At 36.9% G+C, this 24,239-nt stretch overlaps 1 long non-coding RNA gene across 1 annotated transcript in view; it reads left to right on the forward strand.

Moving 5' to 3' along the window:
* LOC139827912 (uncharacterized) overlaps nucleotides 1-20,166 on the forward strand; it is a 31,198-nt gene extending 11,032 nt beyond the window's left edge. Inside the window, exon 3 of the long non-coding RNA XR_011739044.1 lies at nucleotides 16,769-20,166. This is a non-coding gene — a long non-coding RNA (uncharacterized lncRNA). The remainder of the gene's footprint in view (nucleotides 1-16,768) is intronic.
* The last annotated feature ends 4,073 nt before the right edge of the window (nucleotides 20,167-24,239 follow it).

Raw genomic sequence — 24,239 nt, forward strand, 5'->3', positions numbered from 1 at the left:
GACTTCTGGCATGTCAGCCACTCCTCCCAGCTTGGCGTCATCAGCAAACTTGCTGGTAGTGCACTCTATTCCCTCAACCAAATCATTGATTAATATATTCAATAATACTGGCCCCAGTACTGATGAACACCCATGAGCAGCAACAGAGAAGTCAATTACCTATGAGTAATTTCATTTGTGTATAGATGTTCCGCTAGAGACTGGGGTTACTTGACTGTAGGAAATCTGTCCAGGTTTGACATACATTCCAAAACTCATGCTATATCCTTCACTGCGTCATAAAATTTGCAGAAGCACACTGGAGCTAAACATAAATATTACATTGCTATGTTTTAACTGAGCGCTCCATATGCATTGTGACAAGGTGGTAATGCAGCTTTCTGAAACCAAGCAGTCGCCATTCAGAGCTCAGTTTCTGGGAGCTGAGGATAGACTTGTGCTTACTTCTCATGCAGTTTCTGAGCACTGAAATGTAGCTGTGCTGAACGAGCTTGCATCATGTTAAACATGATAATAGTTTTTGAATATATAAGAAGATTACTGCAGAGAGGAAAGGGGTAAACTGCTTTCCATACCTGGAATGTGTATGAGAAGAAATAACTTAAAAGAAGGGCAGATTAAGGCTGAAATACTTTGGAAGACTTTCTGTCTTTAAGGACCATATTGCTATGGGAGACTGTGGAAGCACCATGACTGAATGTTAGAAAATATCTGTCAAGCATGGACAAGGTGCACTTGATTTTGGCTTGAGGAAACAAATGGAGTAGATAATCTCCTAATGTTCCTGCCAACTGTGTTTTCTATTATTCTTGGTGACTAGACATTAGAAACAAATCATGTGTGATTTATCTGTATGCCAATGGATACACTACTTTCTTTCCATTTTAATGATTAATTGTTCTAAGGTAAAGTTCCCAAAACTTTATACTACATGTATTTAGACTTTTGCACAACTAAAAAGTTGGTAAAATCTGACATCCAAACTCACTTTGAAACAGCTTTCGACCAAAACATTTATAATAAAATTTTTGCAAATTTCTTACACACATTAATTAAAAAATAAATTTTCATTTTGTGTGTGTGTGTGTATGTGTATATGTGCAATAAAATCATTCATTAGCATGTCAAATCCTTGTCTGTGTTTTCCTTCAGATTTGGAAAAAAAAAAATTATTTATTTATGAACACCGCTATCACTGTAGATAAAAATGTCTTAAGAGACTGATGATAGCAGACATGTACAAGTACAGTAAAATACTATAGATCATTTGTGACTGATTAAATGAGCTTGTTGACTTGAGGTGAGATGACTCCTATTGTAATGTTTTAGAATTTTTGAACGCCTTTAAGTCCTCTTTTCTGATACAAGAAAAATAATTTACTCATTGATCATTTGTAAAATTAGCATAACGTCATAGCTCCTATGAAAGTAACCTACATTTAACTGGATAATTAATTTGCAAAATGGAGGATCTGGTCCAACAAGCATATTAAACAAAGAGAGAAAACTAAGTAGCTCAGGAAGGGAGGGGATGAGGGAAATGAGTGATAATTCAAATTTGCAAGGCGAATTCATGGCAGATGACAATTGAAGGTCACAGTAACCTTGCAGAATATTACATATACACACTTGTATTATCAGAGTATTGTTATTTTGATGTTTCCCTAGTGAAACAGAATCTCAAAGGGTGGGAATATGTTCCATCTACTTTTTTTCAAAAATGTTTCTGTTAACAATTGAAGGCAAACCCCTACCTAGGCTCTGTTAAGTCCTCTTTGTAATGTTGGGATACTAACACGAATTTGGGTTTTGTCCGAATTCTGCTCTTCACTTTTTTTATTTTTCTTTTAAAAATCTTCTAGACTTGAGTATCCAGTACAAAATTAGTCTTTTGCTATTATTCATTTATTCCTACATCCTAGAATTAAGAAAATATGATGCTGAATCAGACTAATCTTAATTATAATTGTAGCACTTACTGAAAGAAAGTGTAGCTCTGAAGAATCTTGCTTTTTGCAGCAAAGGAAACTCCTGGGAGGTTACAGTTGACTTGAGAGACTCCGTTTCTGTTGCTCATTCATATAGCAGGAATGTATTAATACCTGTGAGATGCTTACACTGATACAGTCATAGGTTTGTAGGAAGTAGTGACATAGATTTTACCTTGCAAGCTGGATCTCTCACTACTTAAAATCTAAAAATACAAAGCATACAACTTGATCTGTGACAAAAGATTTGTCAGTCTTATGAATTTAACCTTCTACCAAAGAGTAGGTCTAAATAACCCGTTACTGAAGTAATTATAGGGCTTGTAAAGTGTCACTTTTAATGTATTTTAATATTTTCCTCTAATTTTTAATGAACTTAAACTATGATGAACAAAACATGTCACAAACAGCATTAAATAAAAAATTCAAATTTTTCAGTTTGACAACCCATCTTCTGAAGGAAGGCCTCATAGATACTTAAAACAATTAAAAAGAAAAAAAAAATAAAACAAAATAGCTATTGAATTCTGATATTTGCAGAATATCAGAAAAATGTTCTAGAAAAAGTGGATTATTTGAGAAGTGGGCTTTAGGCTTTTTGGATTTACTCTTGCCCTCCTCTGGGAATGAGGGCACCAACAGGGATGTATATGCAGAAACCTCAGAGGTAGATCCTTTAGTATGGTAACACTGGGAAGGCAATTCTCACACAGCAATCTTTGAAACAAGCAGTGCGTAGACACTGTTTTTTTTTCTGAGTGTGACCTAAGGTTTTCAGTCAGCAGATGACAGGTTTCCTTTTCCCATTGTGCCTGTGTTAAACTAATCGCTTCGCTGTCTCCTGCAGTACAGATTTATGGCTATATGCCTGATGCTCTGTGTATCAAACATAACTGTCCATGGCTCTAAAAAATAGAGCACTGCTGAAGCAACATGCTGAATAATGTAGACCTGCTTATAAGAGGAATTGCAAGGGATAATTATTTCTTTATCTCGCTGTGTATTCTGAAGAGCAGTACAATGCCTCCCTTTGAGAGACAAAAGGTCAGCTCAGCCCTCAGCTTGTGCCAGACTCAACCTGAGCTGTTTAGAGAAGAGGAGAATTAGTTTGGATAATGTGACTGTATCCACTGTGTTTGCACTTGTTTCACATTGCTGGACTGCAAAAAAAAGTAGTACAGAGCGATTATTAATTATCTGGTAATCCTCATCCAGCAGGGACTGTCTTATTGCTGTCTAGCAGACAGAAGTGTAAATAGAGGATTTCAGAACATTTCTTTATTTTAAAGGTGCATTTCTATGAACGATCATAGAATGAAAGGAATTCTTTTGCACTGTATGTCTTCCAGACTCAGAATTTTCCTTGCATAAACTTACTCTATTTTTTGCACACTCTTTTTTTTTTTTGCCTATAAGTATTAACTTTTAATCCTATTAAAATATGGTCTTAAATTATTATTCTCATTTTTATCCAGTTGCAGAGAGAATGATGAGAAAAAGAAATCAATGTCTGATAATGTGCTATAAATCTTGAGGAATTTCTGATAGGTTTAAGAGTGTCCTTGTAAAATAATGCTCTGATTGCACAGAGAAATGTCAACCTGGGTAAATTATCTGGATAAAAGTGGCTAATAGTTGTTATGATAGTTATTCCTGAAGCCACCTTGAATGCTGTACCAAGAACAGTCCACAGTCCCAGTTTCTCATTAATAAGAAAGAACAGTAGAGTTTTAAAACATGCCTTTGTTCTGTTTCTTGTTCTTGTTTTTTAAAGGAAAACACTGAAGAGTGCATTATCACTGCAACATATACTATAAGATGTTGATAAGTGATACGTTGAGTAACCACTGTCAGGCAAAATTGCTGCTTCAGGTAGTATAGTAAAAAAAGTAGGGCTCTGTAAAATACTTGAAATTTGAAAATTAAAAGGTATCAGAACAAGTTATTAATACGTGAGGTGTGAAATGGGATGGACAGAAGCACAATATTTTTTGATGTTAGAGCAGACACTTGTCATGAAGGTCAGAGATGCAGCTTGCGCTGCCAGTTGTGTGATAAGGAGGAATCAGGTCTGCTCTCTCCTCACCTCTGCTCACGCATCCTTCTCTGGATTTATCCAAACACGGTTCAAGCAAACCTGTCTTTCTAAATCACTAAGTGTGCAGCTAATGGGGAAAAAAATAATCCTTAGTGTTTCTACTCAAGTATCAGTATCACGAACCTTAAAAAATCCTGCCTAAGGAGATGAAATCTTCTTCCTTCTTACATTTTCCTTGGCAAATATGCCATTTGAAGTAATTTTGCAGCAAATGTGCTTACTTTGTGTGTCAGATTCTTCAGTCAGATAAGAAATTAGAGAGTAATTTCAACAAATATTTTTATACTTTTCGGTAAGAAGATCTATAAAAGCCCCTTGTTTTTCTTCTGTTCTGATCATAGATAGATATAGATCTTTATATGGCCATATAAAGAAAACAGGAATACGTTTGGAATGTAATCATTGTAGTGCTATACTATGCATGTAATAGGGAGGTTTATATGGGTTTTACTCCTCCTCCCCAATTTTATTGTTTCCATCAAGTACTGAAAAGTGAATATAAAGCACTGTAAAAAAGACGACAAATGCTACAAAAGAAAATGTGACATTTCCTCATTGCACAAAGGATATTTATGGTACTCACAGTAACCAAAACAGGGTACTAGAGGTGCCCAAAATAAGATCAAGCCCACCTTGGTACACTAAGATGGGATCCAGCAGATGTAGACCATCATCACCTGTTGTTTATAATACATGTTTTACCAAAACCAAGAACTACAACAGTAAAATATCAAAACTGTTGGACACTGTTCACAGAAAGTGTTTTCCATCCTGGTGAAGCTTTTTTTTCTGGAATTTTTATATATGAGAAAAAGATATCTATTTACTCTCTCGCTCTCTGTTCACTACACAATCATCTGCTATATACCTAATTAGGTGTCTTCTCACAGTTTCTACACTATCTGAACTTCTTGTTTCAGCTTTATTCAGAAATCGCATCTTACAAATCATTAACTAATTCTACCTGAGTTGGTTACAGCTTCATGCCACAGTATTCTACCTGATGCCTGATGCCTGATGAAGCACCATTACATTTCTCCTTTGTCCACAAAGCCAGGTATCCTGTCTAAGAGAATTAAATTAGTATGATATGATACGGTCAGCTGTTAGGAAATCCAAAATTTGTTACCATCTTCACTTCTAGATATTTTCAAATTCAAAAATTCAGCTGAGGAAATGTACAATATATACATTTACGTGAATAGTTATGGGAATGGAAACTACCTTAACTATACTATAGTTTCCCGTTGCCCTTTTTATTTTTTCTTTTTTCCCCAAGGGATATTTTGGATATTACAAGGAAGTTTTAGAGGATAATTATGGCTAGTCAGAGATCAGACGCTGATCAATGTTATACCTTATAAAGTTATTTTCTTCAGTGAAATATAATTGATTTTAATATTTTTTAGTGTTCTCTCCTCTGGCATACACCATTATTTCCTGTTTAAAATTGAATGTATCAAATATTTGAATCCAGAAAGCTTCTACAAATGCCTGTTTTATTTCTTTGTTCTCAGAAAGACTAGAGCACAGATAATATTGAATACTTCAGTCTCCTTTGAGTCCTTAATTTTCTCTGCTTTACTGTTAAGCACCAAGCCTATGTTTTGATTTTCTGTTTCTGCATTTAGGGAACCTTATCTTGTTTCCTTTTATGTTCCTGTGCTTTTCTGATCTTATCCCTAAGGGGCTTGAGCTGTTCCTTTATGTTCACATTTAGACCTGTAATATTTTTTTCCACTTTTTGTTTGATTCTTTTTGCGTTTTCAGGTCACTGGAGAAATTCTGATGCCTCCACAATAGTTTCTTACTATTCTGCCATTCCTTGCTTCACTTGTATATAACCTACCACTATATATTAAATATCTTCTCTTTCAGTAGCTCCCAGCAGCTCTGCACTCTCTCTTTAAACTTTTCTCCCTTCCCAGTAGACTATCTCCTATACTCCTGGAAAAGGTGGAGTTTGCCTCCCCCCTCAGCCATCACTTTCTTGCTTTTTTACCTTCATGTTAGTATTACTTCCCACAGCTTTTCTGTGGTCTTTCACAATTTCAGTTACTGAATGTACCTTTTGTTTACACATTCTATCATTTTTATTAGTTGAAAAAAGATATAAAACAGGAGCTTCCTTTACTCTCCTAAACAAACTCTGTTCCCAAAATATTCCATGGACTGATTGTGTCATCCTGCTGTGGTCTTTAGGTATTGTTTAACAAGAAACCTAACAAATCTCTCTCCTTCCCATAAACTTGTGAGAAAGTACATCTTTGATACATGCTACACCTTTCTCTCTTGTTCTCAAACCTGCCATCCCTACTGAGATTACATCTCTGTCACAGTACTGTCCCACTGTGGTTCAGCTCACCAACTTTCTAGGATGCTGTTTCTATAAGGTTTGGGCTGTGCTTTAATGGAGTATTTATTCCTACACTTTCCCAAACTGGGGCAGCTATGTAGTAACATCCCAAATGCTGGCCTCCTACTTGATCCTCTCCTGACTCTATTGCAGCTGATTCTTCTCTGTCTAAATTTAGATAGAGAAGCAGGATTTTTTTTTCCTCTCTCTTCTCCTCTGAGATTTTATCACTGATCTTAATTGAGTCTATTTTAAAATCTTCCCTGTGTGCATTCAAAGATGTCCTTCCTCTTTGTTTTTACATGGACCTTAAACCTTTTTTGTTGCTTCCCTTGTGCAATGACATGTCAAATGTCATCACACCTATTTATGTTCTTTAGTCTTCTGAAATGTTAATTTCAGGAGTCATCTGTCTCCATCTGCCTCTGTGATCTTTACTATGCTGTGCCATCTCCCTTCCACCACTGTGCTGTCTTGTATGTTGTATAGTATTCCATATAGCAGTATTATTGGGTTCATCTAAACTAATAACATGATTAAGTAAATCAGAGGGACAGAGATACTTTGCCTGTCTTTCTGAAATAGCCTTTATTGTGGGTTTGAGCAGAAGCATGTTCCTGAAATGATGTGTTGACTGCACCTAAAGGCAGCCAAGATCAAGACCTTTCAAAAGATCTTTAGGTAATGATTTTTCTGTGCAAATAGTCTTAGGTACCAGTACAGGCAAGAAGAGATCTAGGGATAGTGTTCCTATTTTAGACCAGTTGACATGTGAGCACTTTTATTTCAAGAGGCAGCAATAATAGAAAACTAAGAATAGAATGAGTCAGAGCAGAATTAAAATATAAGCTTGACTTTCTTGCCTCTTAGCCCCTCAGGAAACCACATGCTAATTGTACAGATTGCTTAGTATTTTCTACATTCCTTTATTTTGAAACGTTTTTGGGAAGCAGGAGTCATTATGTCAGTGCTGTTGCAGTTGACTCCCATCCTGAAAGCACCGGAATAAGCAGAACCTCAGGAGAGAAAATACCTCTGGGGAGGGTAATTATATAATTTGTAATAGGCATTCCTCTCCAGTCTATATTCAATTTCTGCTGATTGTAATGCTTGGCCAGTGGTCTCCTATGGTGATGTACTAGGTGCAGTACAACAGACAAATGTGGGCCAAGAAGAATATGTTTTTAAAATGCATAAATATGCAGCTGCTCAATGTCACTGGTCTCCTGGGTTTTTTCACTGAGTATGCCACGTCGATGTAGTTTGAATAGTAAAGAAGAGTAGTTTCTCTTCTTTCTAATGTATAGTGTCATATTTTATTAGGTATTGTGTTTGGCAATGTTTACATTACTATGGTTATGTGTTATATAGACTGTTAAAGTTGTGTCAGCAAACTCGGTACTTCCAATTTCATGCACTCCAGCTTTTTCAGATGTGTAACCCAATCACAAGTCTTTGCTCCAGGCTAAAAATTCTCTTATATTCTCACCACCAAACACTTTTATTTATTTTAATTACAATAAAGCATCCATTTAGTTGTTTAATGTTTTCACATTAACCATACAAAACTAGAGCTAAAGTATACTTGCTTTGTTAGAAGCTTTTGTAGTTTTCCATGGGTCAGTAAAAAAGCCAAAACAAGAAAAGTGTTCAGATGAGTAATTAAAAAAACCCCACAAATATTTTAACATTGCCATTATTTACATATTTATCATGCATTATGTTGGACTAATTTGCATCAAGACAGATATTTTTAATATATAAAAGTACTGCTATCTGTGCTAATTTTGATGATATAATTTGACCCATACAGGAACCAGTCATTCAAGGACATTTCAGAAGTTGTCACAGCTGTATAAAAGTATATTGTGCAGTTAAAGTAAGTACCTTCAAGAGAGACCCTGACAGACTGAGGCCCCACACTTCAGTCACACACTTGAGACTTCTACAAGAGAGAATGCTGACTGTATAATTTATTCCAAATTATCTAGTTCTGTGACGGTGGCAGAGCAATCACACTGAGCAGTATCCAGGATAGGGTTTGCCTCTGTTACTTGCCCTGGGTATTACCTGCTTACAGAGAAACCTGCTGCTCCCTGAGAGTGGCACTATTTGGTTCCTAATTGCCAGTAATTCCTTAGCTCCTTGAGCTTGTTTCAGTCTGGATGCAGCCAACATTAATGCCAGTGTTAGAAGTATTATAAAATCTCCACTATAATTCCCCTTTAATTAGCATCCTATTATCTTAAATTGCTTCTACTTTATTTTTTTTTTTTCCTAAAGCTCTTCCATTCTTTCAGTAATATCCTTTTTGTGAAACTGCCTAAGTATTCCACCACTGGTTGGATCTGCTACAGTTTTTTACTTTGTCTTTTAATAGCTTATTCAAAAGGAGAGAAAAGCACAGTGGGCTCTCGGTGGAGCACAGTAATATCAGTGTTAGTGTTCTCAGGGTTTTTTCTTTCTCTGGAGCATTATGGTTGGACTAAGTCTTGTGGTGAAGAGCACACCCACTGGGCTAATGGCAATAAACTTGCAAAGAGTGAGAGACTTGTTCACTGAAGTTCAACGTGTGAATAGTTCTGTGCAGCTCTAATTAGGACCCTGGTTCTGAATAGGTAATTAAATATCGGATTGGTTATCCAAGTGAAGAGATTATGGTGAAAATATCCCATTCACATTTATAGGAAAATACAAAGTTCTTAATTTCTCTTGGCTTAGCAGCATTACAGTGAACTCCATTTAGAATACCCCTAAGTGTGCCTGTGTGAAACAAAGAGAGACACAGCTAAAATGTAGCACACTGTCTACAGTGAGTCTCTCATGGCACTGATGCAGCCGATGAACAAGCTAAAGCTGACATTTTGTCTTTAAGAAATATATTCCTTGAACTTCGGGAAAATGAGCATTATTGTGTATCAGTAAAATAAAAACAGTGCCATCATTTCACCAGATGGATTGTCTTTTTTGACACCTCTCCCTCACTCTCCCATCCTCAGTTATTTCATGGGTGGCTGAGTGTGAACTGCAATATGGAACACACATATTTGTACTTCAAGGGCTGTTTCTCAGATGGATGAGAATAGAGTCACCAAAACCAAATACCTTGGACTCCCATATTTTATGAGGTTTTAAAACCTATGAAATACCTTTGGCTAAACTCACTTGTTTCTTTGAAGTTTCACTGCTTCCCAAAGCTAAAAGGCTAACCCTCCACTTTTTTTTTTCCTGTTCACATTAATATTTCAGCATTTTAAAGTGTTCAAAGATCTTTCTAGGCATTTCATTTGTATTACTGCTTCTGACAATGTTCATACTGACATAACAATGTAGTTCAGACAAGAACTGAATAATGTGAGGCCAAGGATGTCTAGAAAAAAAATCAAACTGGAGGATCATTTTGGAAATTTTAGAACTATTCAGTAGCAAATATGTCTTACTATTCTCCAAAACAAAATTTAGTATGTTCTTTTGTTTAGAGAACATAACTTATTTGTGCTTTATGCCGGAATAAAGGTTGAGTGTCCTGGGTTTACTGAAAATTAGGAAGGATAATGGAATTTTGTAAGTGCCAAGAAGTGATTGGTAAGGATGGAGGAAAACCTGAAACAGGTCAGTGCCTCAGGCTGTACAATCTCCCAGACATACTGATGGGTCCTTACTTCTACTATTCCCACTTGTCTGTATGAAAAACAAACATTATGTTTCTACAGAGCCTTCTGGCCATTTTCTTCCATTCCCTGAAAACAATTCAATTACAGTTAATTTAATGGTGTTTTGGTTTGTTTGTTTGGGTTTTTTGTTTGTTTTTTTTTTTCCTTCTACACCGGCACAGAGGCTAGGTGAGACGATGTATAACCATTTTCCCAAGTTTTCAAAATCTAGACTTCATTAATTTCAAGAACAGAAAAGGTTATGATAACCTAACCTCACTCTTTTTTTTTTTTTTTCTCTTTACCAGTAATCTTATTTCCCATTTCATCCAATAATTCATTGTAAAGGGTGATTGACAGAGTCAAAAGTCCCCTACTGAAATCACGATTACCTGCTTCCTAATCCCTTGCAACAACTTTCTGTGACCAGTCTCAATAATTTATAAAAGTTATGGTGGCAATGGCAATACATACTGCAAATAAACCATTTATCATGCCCTTATGAGCTATGGCTTATGAATTACTAATGTTTTTCAACATCTGCACTGTTAAAACTTGAAATATCATATATTTTCTATTTTATTTACTCAAAATGAAGAATTTGCTGCTATTTTTGGATATAGAAGATTATACAATGAAAAAATAAAAACAGTGTACTTAAAGGTATTCCTGTGAAAAAAAAAACAGTTGTAATGAGGTATTCTAAAGTAAAAAATATCCTGAAAGTCTGTGGTACTGCAAGTTCGCTCGGAGTCAATGTGAATTAGAGGTAAGTCCAAAATATCAGAGCAAAGAAAACAATATATTTTGCACATTTTAATGAAAAATAAGCTTATTTTAGAAGTGCCTTTAAAAAATATAGCTACCTAGAAGACTACAGCACCAAATAAAAGTGCAACAAAAGTAGAAAAGATTGTATAAATTGAGTTATTTATCTTGATGTTCACAAACACTATGATTTGTCGTCTTTGCTACCCTATTTCTTCATTATTGGGACATAATCTCTGGGGACTTTTTAGTGGACTCAGCTGTATGGGCTTTCTTAATGGGTTTCATACAAAATTAGCAGTGAAACATTTTTCCCCTCACTTAAATATATGATTATTCATCGTAATAACACTGAACATAATAGGTAGATATGGCATTCGAAGATTTCTGCATATATTCTACTGTAAGATCAATTAACAAATATTTTCAATAATATATTCCCTTTGTGAATGAGTCTAAGTAGGCATTAAGTATAGATTTTTTTCCTATATAATTAAAAGGATAATTAAAAATATGATTTTGTTTAAATCCTGTAGGAGAAAATTATACTAACCTTTTTTGTAAGCTGATCATTTCAAACGTCAAGATCAAATGTTTTTATTCCTACAACTAAAAATTTCTAATGAACCACAGCTAATGATGCTTTCATTATTTCATAGCGTACATTTCTAACATAACTAATCAAATGTAATGGACCAACAGAATTCTGATTTAATTCCTTTAAAACAGAAGGTGTCACATGAAGAATGATCTTTTAATATAGGCTGGAATGGGACCTCCTGGCTCTTGCCAATAGTTTGGTACTGCTCACGAGTTAGTTTTTCCTAAAAATCAGTGGAGCTTCACCTTAAATGAAAATCAACATCTGAGAATGTGTGATGAAGAGATCCTTGAGATCCAACAAAAAAATAGTTCTGGCTTATAGTGGACATTGTTGCCCCTGTCACTGTCAGTCGCTAGGGCATGTCTTTATAATTTATCCCATTACATTTTTAATCATTTAGTACTCAAGACTGCCTGAGTTGATCTGCACAATATTATGATATATGGAAAATGCCTCCCTGAATTTGTGTAGTCTGCATACATGTTTGGTACATTTACTTTTTTGCATCAAGACCGTTTGATGTAAACATTAGGAAATGTGGTTAAAGGCTCATCACCAAGAACACAGAAGAACAAAGAGGCACAACAGCAGAGAGGGAAAACTCAGTAACAAAATCCCCACCCCAACCCCTGCCAGGCCTGTCCCAGTGGAGCCTCAGCCCCATGGGCTGGGGTGACACCCATCAAAAGGAATCATCAGGAGAGCTCGCTGGGTCACCTTTTGGACTGAGAGGGCTAACAAATTACAGAGGTAAGGGGTTCACCACAGATTGCATGGAAAAAAACCATCTTGGGATTATAGCAAACTTGTTATGGGATGTTTAGGAGAAGCATCAAAGGTGGGGAAAAAGGAGGGATCAGTTTGGGAACGGAGAGACATGGAAGGGAAAAAGGGAAAAAGAGCATAAAATGGGTTGATCGCATATAAACAGATTACTTGGCTGACTGGGCTCTGCATTGATTTCTCTAGTCTGTTCTGTCTTATTTAATGCAATTTTGAGCTGTTTTTCTGGGTGAGGGGACTCTATTCTGTGCCACCTGTGAGTGTGTGAAGGTCTAAGTGCCAGCAACTGTAGTGGGGCTTTTGGTCACAAGGGCCTGAGTGCCAGCACCTGGAGTCACTGGAGACATGCAGTGGCCTTGTGGGATAACTACTGGTAAGGCCATGAGTCTGGACCAGCTGCCACAGAAACAGACCTGCTTGCATTTCTGTGTATGTGAGGCAACTGGGAGACCGGGCAACCCAGGGGCCAGCTATGGGGTCTATTGGGTGTCTATAGCCAGTTGCTGGAGGGATCCATAGTGTGTGTCTGTAGATCTGAGTTCTAGGAGCTGAAGGGGGACTGCATCCTCTGGGCCTCACATATCCAGGTGCTTACAGATGGGGAGAGTGGGGATCCAGGGGCTGCAGTAGACTGAGTGTATAAAGTCAGCTACTGGAAGGATCCATACTGTATATATGTATATTTCTGCGTATGCATTCCAGTAATGGGCTTTTATTGTGATCAGCCAGAGAAGGTAACAGGATGAGGCCACGGGTGCTGTTTGTGCTTGTGGGAGTGCAGAGTGTGTCTGTCTGTGGTGACCTGTGTGGCTGGCTGTGCATATACGTTATGTATGTATGTCTGTGCCTGTTGGAAATACACGCTTATCCTTGCTACTTGCTGGACCCAAGGAAATGGGGCTGTGACAGCATCCCCTCCACTGGGCTATTGGATTTGGCAACTCTAACAAATCTGATTGATTTTTGAGAGAAAATAATAGAACTTTCTCTCTTCTTCATGCTTAATACCTTCCATAATTCTGCACTCTTAGTCTTGCAAATTTTGTACCAGGTATCTTCTTCAGCTAAGTAGTATCCTCTATAGTTCTTTGCAGAAGACCAGAGGGAATAGTTTTATTTATGTGGCACTCAAACCAAGTGTTAGGTTAATCAGGGGTAGATGTTGTACGAGATCTACTAGATAAGACTATGACCTTCATTACACCTATTCCAAATTTAATTTAGAATAAATGAATGTTCCTCTTTGCAGTAACTCTGTCCTGAGACCTGACCAGTTAACTTCAATTGATATCTTTGAAAGAAAGGTTAAATCTAAGGACTCAAAAAGCAATGTAGACAATTTCTATATGTTGTCTGTTTTTACTGTGGCTCCAGTGAACTACCTACCAATGAGCCACTGAGTTTTTTCAGTTATTTCAGGAGTTAACCAGATTACCAAATAAGGATTGTATGCTGTATTCTTACCTGGAAGGCAAGCCTGAATGAAATATAGATTTCTTAAAAATATGTATGAGGGGGCTAGTTTAGTTGTTTCCTGTTAAATACTGGAAATAAATACCACCAAGCATCCCTGAATTGTTTCTTCTTTTCTTTTTAAGACTAATCACATAGGAGACACTTCCTCTTTCAACCCCCCCAGCCTTACTTAAAATAAGTGTCACTAAATCAGACAAATGCAGACTCCATGGCTCAGCAGGAGATGATTGAACCCTTATAATTTAGAAAAGCCCTTGTGTCCATTTGCTCTGGGCACAATTCCATTTCCGAATTCATTTTTTTCCAATTTAAAACAAAACAACTTGCATTACAAGCTAGCCATGTAATTCAAAATTAAATGTGAGGGATGCTAAATGGAACCTGATTAAATATGAACATGAGTTCAGCTGAGCAGTAATAGTGAAGAGACTAAAGCTGAAGCGGAAACCCAGGAGGCATAAACTCAAAACTGAGTCTGGCCACCACAATGAGATTGAAATTGCCCACTAAAAGTTCTGAATACGTAAGAAAATTCCCTGAGTAATTCTCAGTAAAGTAATAACCAAAAAATGCATGCACATGCTCCTCCATATCTAGAACTTCTCTCTTCCTTCTCTGCCTGCTTCAGCACAGCCTGAATTTTACCTGCTTGCTCCTCCTGACAGTCTTTGTCTTTCCTCTTTCTTCTTTTATTACAATACTTTCATATTTCCTCCTTTTCATTCTGCAAGTGTAATTGTTTAAACTGTTATTTCTGACACTGCCTCTGTAATTGCACTGCAGAAAAGATAAATTAATATCTAAGAGTATTTGCATTCTTATATACAGCTATTGATGATCCATGAAAAGGGCAAACAAATACAACTTTATTGCACAAAGGTTTTAGTATAGTTTTAATCAAGTTTTGTTATTTAGCATATTCTGAACATTTTGCACTTAACCAGCTGTATTTACTTCTTTGATCGTAAATGTTAACCATAACAACCTATGTCAAAGTAGACTGATCCAGAACAGAGAAAATAGTTACTAGAATTACAGGGTAAATCACATGTAGAGCTGTTCTGTCATCTTTATGGACTGGATTTTTTAATCTCTCAGAGAGAAGAATAAAGTAATGAAAATTCTTATTTTATATAACCTCCTGAGAAGATCTGAGCCAACTGCTTTATTTCCTGTTTTCCAGTCAGGAAATATCAACCCCAATTTGATGAATTTCTCTTAGAATATCTGAGCATGTGATTATGTATACAATGTTCTTGATCTAATGAGGCCCATTCATTGCTTTAGAGAGCAATTATTCACTCCTTGATTGGCACATTAAATGTCTTGAGTTGAAAATCTGAAGCATCATTAGATGATTTCCCAAAATTATGCAGTTACATTTAGCTCTGCTGTGGTTATTCCATGCCACGTGAATAATTTCTGTATGTGCCGTTGAGTGTTTTGGGTACATTTATCCAGACTATGTAGACTACCTCTATGCTCCTATGATATGGAACAGCCTTAGCCCTGGCAAGGACCAGCAGAACTATTCCTTTGCTACTATTACAGTTGTTCTGTGCTTCACACAGTCTAGCTTTCACTGTAATTGACACAACTCCTTTTTTTGCAAGGGAGCCTAAGATGCAGACACTTTGCCTCTGAAGAACTCCACAAAATCAGATATTAGCCTCCCGGGAAAAACCCATCAAGCCCTCCCTGCTAGCCAGTAATGAATGCCAGAGCACAACTTCCAATCTCACAAATGGCACAACAAATGCATAACATTGAGGAGGTTGCTTCTATGGTCACCTTTGTCATGTCATTAAGAGAGACAGATTGATCACCTCTGTTCATACTCTAACATGGTGCAGCTAGATTGCATTGCTTAGCTTTAATTATTAAGGGTTTATGGAATGATCAAGCCATTGAGAGAAGCCAAGTAAAAGGTTTCATGTCAAAAATCTCCTTTACCAACATTCAAGGACATCTTTTACTTGAAAGTTTATGTCATGAGTTTCTAAACTGGTGCTCTTCAAGCACACCATGGTGAACCAGGTTAGACAAAAATAAAATAATGAGTTCACCTGGAAAAAAGAGAGAGCACATTGTTTTTGGTCTACTGTAATGAATTGTTCACTAAGATCCCAGCGTTAAACTACAGAAGGTATTGACATGATTCATATATTCAAAACCAGAACATTAGTAATGCATCATTCTTACTGGTTATAGTGTTGATCAGAAATCCTGTTCAGAAATAACTGGGTTCTGTTATTTATTTCTTTGGTACTCAACAGTCAGAGAAAGGACTTAGAGTTTTCTCACAGAAGCAATGCTCTTAGCAAAAAAAGATAAATACTGCTAAACAATCTCTATAATGTGAATACATGCCATGAAAAGATGGTGTGGTCATAGTTTAGATTAAAGGAACAAAATGGACATAACATGCTAATAGCCCAAGGGAAATCTGATAGTGACTTAAAAGGGTCTGTGTATTGATCTTAATGTACATAAGATTAAAACATAAATTGTTTTTACCAGTGACTGTGTAGTCTAAACTCCTGATAGTTTTACAGAATTGTTTCTTTTGTTACCTAGTGATTTTTAGTATCTTATCATCTTTTACCACCTTCTCCAGGGATCTGGAGAATTCCACACAGATCATTGTAATCCTCCCCACCCCTTTCTTTTGACACCCTGCTCAGCATTATTGCCCTTGAATCACTTCACTGGAGAACAGAACAACATCATCTATTTTGTCACGAAGGACAGCTCGTACATACTGTGGACTTCCATTAAAAATAATTTCCAGCCGCAGATTCACACTAAATATCCTTGCAGTTGGATGATAAATCACACTTTTGTTCTTTGGATCAATGTAATGGTCAGCTTGATGTCTCCTCCGGATAAAATTCCTCTTGGTGTTGCTAAGGTTATATTCCCTGCTAGCTCTTCCTCTTTCTCACTATAGACATTTCCATTATTCATTTTGTTTTCAGTTATCTGTAAGATACAATCCCTGATCTGTTACTCTGTCTCACCATGTGCTTTTTCTTTTCTCAGGGTCCTAAGGACATCACCAGCCCTCAATGGCCCTGACCATCCTCTCTGGGGCCACACACTGTCCATGGCTCAGGACTTCATTTCAGACCAGCCTGGGACTCTCAGTCCCTTCCCCAGAAATACCATAATAGTGCTGGTCTCTAACCCTGTCTCTGTCTTTCTCCTGCACAGACATCTCTTCTCCATTGTGGGTAGCTTGTCTCCTGGATGGGCCACTTGCAATATTTGTTGTAGCTTATTTTCAGCCTCACCTTTGCCCCATGCCCTTTTGTTCCTGACCTGGATCCCTGGGTGGACCCTGGCCACATTTAGCAAATATCATTGACAGAGTAAAATTAAATGGTATGTTTTCAGTAAGAGCTTAGGGGATTGTCATGGAAGCACCGCAAAGTCAGTTTTAAGCAGACAAGTTCCAAAACAGACTTTATTCTAGCCCGAAAAGTGTAGCCAATAGGCTGACTAGAAACAGGGTTTATACAATTATTTGGGACTCCAACAGCATAAAATACAGGTTTGGATATCAGTTGAGGAGATTATTGGGGTACAACAACATGAGAATAATGAGGATCCACAACGTGCATGCATACACTCACAAGAAACAAAACTAGAGCCATCTCGCTCCATGGTACCCACAAGAAATAATCACTCACTTGGCTTAGGTGAGGGCTTACACTTGCCTGGTTAGGCAAGGACTCATTCAAGGATATATCTAGTAAACAACGGCTCACCCAAACGAGAAGATGAAGCTCTCTCAACCCCGGAAAGTCTCCTTAGATGGCATCCCAGTCTAAGGACAGGGCTCCAGTTCACAGACCCACTGCTCCGAGAAGACTACTCAAAGGGAGTCTTTGACGGGGACCATGTTTTATAGTCTGGTCAGATCTGGCTGTAGGCATTACAACATAGTCCAGAAGCTTCGCAGGTACTCTGGGCACCTGCTTTGTTAACGACCTTGTCGATTGACTCAGGATCCTCCAGGTCAATTGGCCGAATGTCCCACCCCTCCTGCCCCACCAGCTGGTGGAGGTGAAGTCACCTCCCCAGGGCACGGGAGGTTGTAACTGTCAACACCTTGGTACCACCCTAGGTGTGTACATGGGAACAGGCACAGTGGGGCACAAAAGGTGCTAAAAGAGCGATCAGCTGCACTATTGAAGGCTCCAGATCTCTGAGGGATGTGCAACTGCCACAGGGATGTCATCTTCACCACCTTCTTTCATAAGTGCTTATAAGAGCATTTTTGCTTCCATGATGATCTTTTATCAAGAAAAGAATGAACTACTTGCTTATCAACTCCCTTCTTTGCTGCTCTTAGATGGTCTTGAACCACTAAGTTTCCATCTGTATTTGTTTGTCTGTCTGTTACTAGGGGTACAGCAGAATTCACTAGACTTGAATGTCCACTCACCTCAGATATCTCTGGCCTCACTATCATATAGCTGCCATTTAGGCTTCATTAACTTAGGCAAATATGCTTGTTAATTTTGTAGTTCCGATAAGACTGACCAAAGCTTACTCTTTCCCTGAAATGTTGAAGTCCTTCTTATTTGACACTTGCTGTGATTTCTCATCTAGGTAGCTGTGATTAAGCTTTTCATCATGAGGGGTGTCATTTACAGACTTGTTTTCGCATATTTTCGTAGCCATTTCTTTGCTCATGAAAGAATGCTAAGATTTTTTTAATTACTGTTTTTAACAGATTTTGTTGTCCATATTTTCATGAATTTATCATCTAATGGAGTTTAGAAGGACTGTTGAGCCTCAGGGAAACAGATACACATTGTTAAAGCTCCAATGACACATGATTAAAAAGTTCTTCCATGATGTAAGTGTACATTTGTGTAATAAATAAATAAATAAATAGATAGATAAAACACTGAAACTTGTGATTGAAGGAAAGGAATAAATACTGTAGAAGAGGCCTAAAGAACTAGCTGAATTAATTACTGCATTAAGAAAGCTTTTAGAATGAAAGCAGAGATGGAAAACAAGTTGTGTCTTGTAGTTTTGGACAGGCTACATAAACTTGGTGTTGCATAAGAAATTAAAAATCTCTTCAGTGACATAAGTAAATTTAAGAAATAAAATGAGGGTTTTTTTGCCGTTAGTACGAATAAGGGTGGTAATTCTGCAAGGGGAAAGGATGGGGTGTTATGATACCAAGATGGAAACAAAACCAAGATTGTTGTGCCCAAATTGAAACTAGAGAATTGCTTCTCTGGAACTATAAAAGACCTGGTGCACTACAATGAAGATAAATAAGAACAGTTATAAGTCAAATTAAAGGCTAAAAAGCACAATGCCTGTAGTTCTGAAATGAAGTTGCAGATACGTCAGTTTATCTGGTGATTATGCATGGCTTTAAACATGTCTCCAAAAGAACAATTACTGTGAAAGTTAATAGAAGATCAGACATTTTTCAGCAATGAGTTACTAAAATTTGAATTAGCCTGTTATACTTTTATATGAATTTTGGATAAAAGGAATGTTTTTATAAAGATTTTTAAAAATGAGATTTGATAGTGATACAGGGAATTGACAATTAACTAATTAACACTTAAAAAACTAACACTTGACACTTAAAGAACTAACTCTACCCCACATCACTAAAGACACTTAGAGAGCTAACACTTTAACCCACATCACTATTGCCTATCCTTGCTTAACTCTGTGTAACTTATTGTACGAAAAACAGGACTACACTGACGCAAAAATAATAAACCTTGGATGCATCCTTGATGCATCCTTGGGTGAACTAGATTACAGAAACTTGGGCACAGAACAGGAGATATGCCAATTTTAAGCAACTCAGCAGTCTGAGACCTAACCAACTCATCACACTGGACCAAAGGTGACTGTGTACAGAGAAAGAGGACCCGGGTTCACGATCACTGCACAGCTGCAACCAGGAGGAGCCGGAGGTGGAGACTCCAGAAATGGTCTCCCAGAACTCATTGTAATAAGAACCACCTTCTCGGGGACAGGTTATGACTATGTATAGGCGTTCCTAAAACTTTCATGAATATGTAACACTTTACTGCATTTAACCAAGCTCACAGCTACTGTAATTTTATACACATATTAGATGAAATGATTCCATGTATGTCCGGCATCATAAATAAATACATACCTTCTTTATAACCTCAAGGGTTGTAAGATCATTCCACGCCTCAATAGCTTTAAGACACACTAGTACAGTGATGCATGCACTGAATCTTGTGAAATTACTCCTGAATTAAGAAAGATTGCCCTTATTACCAGTGAAACATTGCTGGACTGAGTATCTAGTCAGTTTGGGATAAACCACCTAGAAGCTGTTTGTCTAATAAGATACCATACCTCAGCTATCCTGCTTTTTCAAATGGCTGTATGGTTCATGAAGCAGTGATGCCTTACTCTGAACTGCTAAAGAACTATAGGAGCAACGCATTAATTGATCATTTAGACCTGTCTACTTTGCTCTAATCATAGTGAAAATAAAAACATCACTATTTTTATTCCTTAGATTTCAAAGCAATTTTTCTAGAAAGTGAGTTTCTCTAAATGAAGCTGATAAAACTCAGAGACTGTAAGATTAAGCTAGCTTACTTTCAAAGTGAAGTTGGTTTAACCAATCTGAGTTTCAGGTTTAGACCCTTATTCCTGACTGAAATGATGTAAATAATAAGTAAAGTGTGCACAAATTATTTTATTAGAATAGAATCAATTCACTTCTATTATGCATTGCTATTAAAATAAACACAAAAATACCATTCAAAAACAAGGCAGTATAATGTAGAAAACAATGGAGAATTAAGTCTGCTGATTTTCATTCCTTTCCAGTGGATCATGAATGGGAGGTAGTTTGCTTTTAGAAAAGATTATCAAAAGAAATGTTTTCTTTAGGAGCAGATGTACCACACTGCAGATGATTTAGGTAGCTACCAAAGCTACCAAATTCAGGTAAAACCAACTGTCTTCATACTTTTTCTCAGTCTAGTTTTATTCTGTCTTTTCACCATTAACAGTAAGGCATTCTTTTCTGGGGAGAGATCTGTGGTGGAATCTAGGTGTTCAGTATGCCACTATTTATGGAGAGAAGTTTGAGAATATAAGTTTGAGAACTGATCTTTATTTTGTGCTAGTTAAGTATTTAAAGGTTTCAGATTAATTATGTATCTTTTGTTTCTCAGGGAATGTAATGGAAGAAACTCTAATTTTTTTTTAAATAACTTTACATTTCTCCTCACCGCTCAACTTGGACACTGGCAGGACCATGGATAAACTGACATAATCTAGAATGAATGCATTATTTTTTTCCTAAAATCACTATCTTAATAGCCCACTGAGGAATTTAACCAAGGCAGGCATGTCTCAGCTCCAATACAATAATATATATATATTTAAATGTTAGGCACAAGGTATAATCAGGGTACTGTACACTGCAAAAGACACTGAATTCAATAGCATGGAATAATCAGATAAGTTCCTGAGCTTTGAAATCTGAGGTTGTTGTCTATATCATCTTCTTTATTAGTCCAAAATCTGTAAGGTCATTTGCTTAACTCTGACCTCTGTTAGCCAAGTAAAGCCTAATAAGAATCAGTACCTATGATGCCCTTCTAGTTAGAGACATTCTTTCCTCCTGCCAACAATCAAGTTATTGAGAATCTTCAGCATAATGGCAGAAAATGATGTCACTAGGATAAATACAGTATTTTGCTGTAACTACAGGGAACAGTCATATGGAAGACAATAGATAATGATTTTCTGGGGTAAATAGTACCTTTTAGCTATCCTCCATTGCCCCCATGCAGAGAAAATTACTGAATATAGAAACTTGCCTTGCTCTCTGATGCAGTCTGCCCAAGAATAAATGTATTGGTGGGACCTTGCCTCACAGCAGAGGATTTTACCTACCATAACTATGAACTCAATAGCTCACAATTCTCAGTGGACTCTCATGGGACATTGAAGTCAATTTGGTTGTGACTTTCTGTCGGGAATTAGATATGGATCACATAACGTAACATTATATTTTCACACCAATGTTGTTCAGAGAAACCTTTTTGTCTATAGAAGACTTTAAATACATGAGTGATTACAGACAGAAATAAAAACTGTGATAATTTCTTCACATGTTGTTGTTGTACCAAGAAGAAAATCTGCTTAGTGTGATCATGTCACCAAACTCTATTTCAAAATAAAACCCAGAACAGAACAATTCCTCAGTCTGTACTTTGTCATTCTTTACAAAATTGAAGTTCAAAACCCCAGTTTAAAACCCTCCTTCGCCTTATAACCTTTATAGTCTTACTCTTGCTGTCTTCACACTGATTGGAAGGAAATAAATTTAACTGGCATAGTAAAGGTATTTTTGATACCACTGTTCTTCACAAGATGATGTCTAATAGCCAGGGCAGATGACTTATATGTATCAGAAACAAGTAGGGGTTTGTTAGCATCAGTTTCAATCTTGATGTGGTTCAGTGTCAAATCCTTTTGCTTTGCAAGTCCCATGCATACCTCTTGTACTGAAACTGAAAACACTCTATCAAATGTCTGCAGCATTTCCATGACACACACACCACAAGGGGTAGGTGGTCTTTCAATGACAGGTGCTTTCCCAAATTGTGTTCTATTCATAGTTCTACTGTCTCCTATTATCCTATTCTTCCAGAAATCACATCTCCTGATACTGATGAAGCTGCACTTGCTGTGTTTTCTAGGATGCTTTTCTTTCTTTCTTTTTCTTTCTTTCTTTCTTTCTTTCTTTCTTTCTTTCTTTCTTTCTTTCTTTCTTTCTTTCTTTCTTTCTCTCTTTCTTTCTCTCTTTCTTTCTTTCTTTCTCTCTTTCTTTCTCTCTTTCTCTCTTTCTTTCTCTCTTTCTTTCTCTCTTTCTTTCTCTCTTTCTTTCTCTCTTTCTTTCTCTCTTTCTTTCTCTCTTTCTCTCTTTCTTTCTTTCTCTCTTTCTTTCTCTCTTTCTTTCTCTCTTTCTTTCTCTCTTTCTTTCTCTCTTTCTCTCTTTCTCTCTTTCTTTCTTTCTTTCTCTCTTTCTCTCTTTCTTTCTCTCTTTCTTTCTCTCTTTCTTTTCTCTCTTTCTTTTCTCTCTTTCTTTCTTTCTTTTCTCTCTTTCTCTCTTTCTCTCTTTCTCTCTTTCTCTCTTTCTCTCTTTCTCTCTCTTTCTCTCTCTCTTTCTTTCTCTCTTTCTCCCTTCCTTCCTTCCTTCCTTCCTTCCTTCCTTCCTTCCTTCCTTCCTTCCTTCCTTCCTTCCTTCCTTCCTTCCTTCCTCCCTCCCTCCCTCCCTCCCTCCCTCCCTTCCTCCCTTCCTCCCTTCCTCCCTTCCCTTCCTTCCTCCCCTTCCTTCCTCCCTTCCTTCCCTTCCTTTCCTTCCTTTCTCTTTTTTTTTTTTTTTTTTTTTTAACCTTCCCCTCTTTCTGACTCCTTTCTCCCTCTGGTTATCTTACAGAAAATCTAACACTGCATCAGATTGTCTCTATTGTCTAAGAGTAATGATCATTTATATGAAATAGTCATAGGTACTGAAACAAACACCAGACAAGTAGAAACCATCTGCTGCAACTTTACTTCACCTGTGTAGAGTTTATGGGTTGGAATAGCAACTAATGCACTAAATTAAAGAGATTAAGGTATGAAAAGACAAATACCTTGATTGTAAAGGCTGTAAGTTAAGAAGTATGTCATATCCAGTGCTGGTATTGTTACGACATTAAATTCATAGTAGTTACAGTAATATAACCTTTTGATAATTAGATTAATTAATTCTCTTTGCACAGACTTCTATAATTATTTGCCTACATTTGTAATATTACTGTTTTATTAAACAGAAAGAATAGCTTCACAAAAACAACAACAAAACTCTTGAGAAAAATTAAGGAGTTCATCTTATCTCAAGAAACATCTCTCTATTCTACAGGCTATGTAGGCTATATATTCTAGTTTAGTCACTCACCCCATACTTGCACCTTTCTGTGTCTGAGGTCAGACTTACTGCTTGTAGCAGCATTACCTAACCTGGAGTCTCTGCTTTTATGGATTTTTTTCAAAAAGATAGGAATTGCTGTGTGAGACTGACTGACAATTAATAGCTTCAGAACCTTAGCATAGCAATGAGTCCTACACCAAAAGAAGAAAAAAGGGAAGCTCTTCAGTTTCCTTGAATCATAGGTGCATTTGAAAAAAATTCTGGACTTTGATTATTTGGAATTCTCTGTGTGTAAACAGTGATTGCTTACCTGGTCTCTGGCAGCTCACAAATATCTTACTAATGCCATCATTCCCAGAGATGATTTGGAGATCATGGACAATTTTTAAATTGTCATTGATACAATAAATCCATCATTCTGAGTGAGTCATTGAACAGTTGACATAAAATCTTTGATACTTTTATCACAAATGCATTTCCAGACAAATACGTAGAGAATTTTAACAACTTTTTCAATAAGTACTAACAAAAATAATGTATTTCCTT

The sequence above is a fragment of the Patagioenas fasciata genome, chromosome 4 (assembly GCF_037038585.1).
Source record: "Patagioenas fasciata isolate bPatFas1 chromosome 4, bPatFas1.hap1, whole genome shotgun sequence".
Lineage (NCBI taxonomy): Eukaryota > Metazoa > Chordata > Aves > Columbiformes > Columbidae > Patagioenas > Patagioenas fasciata.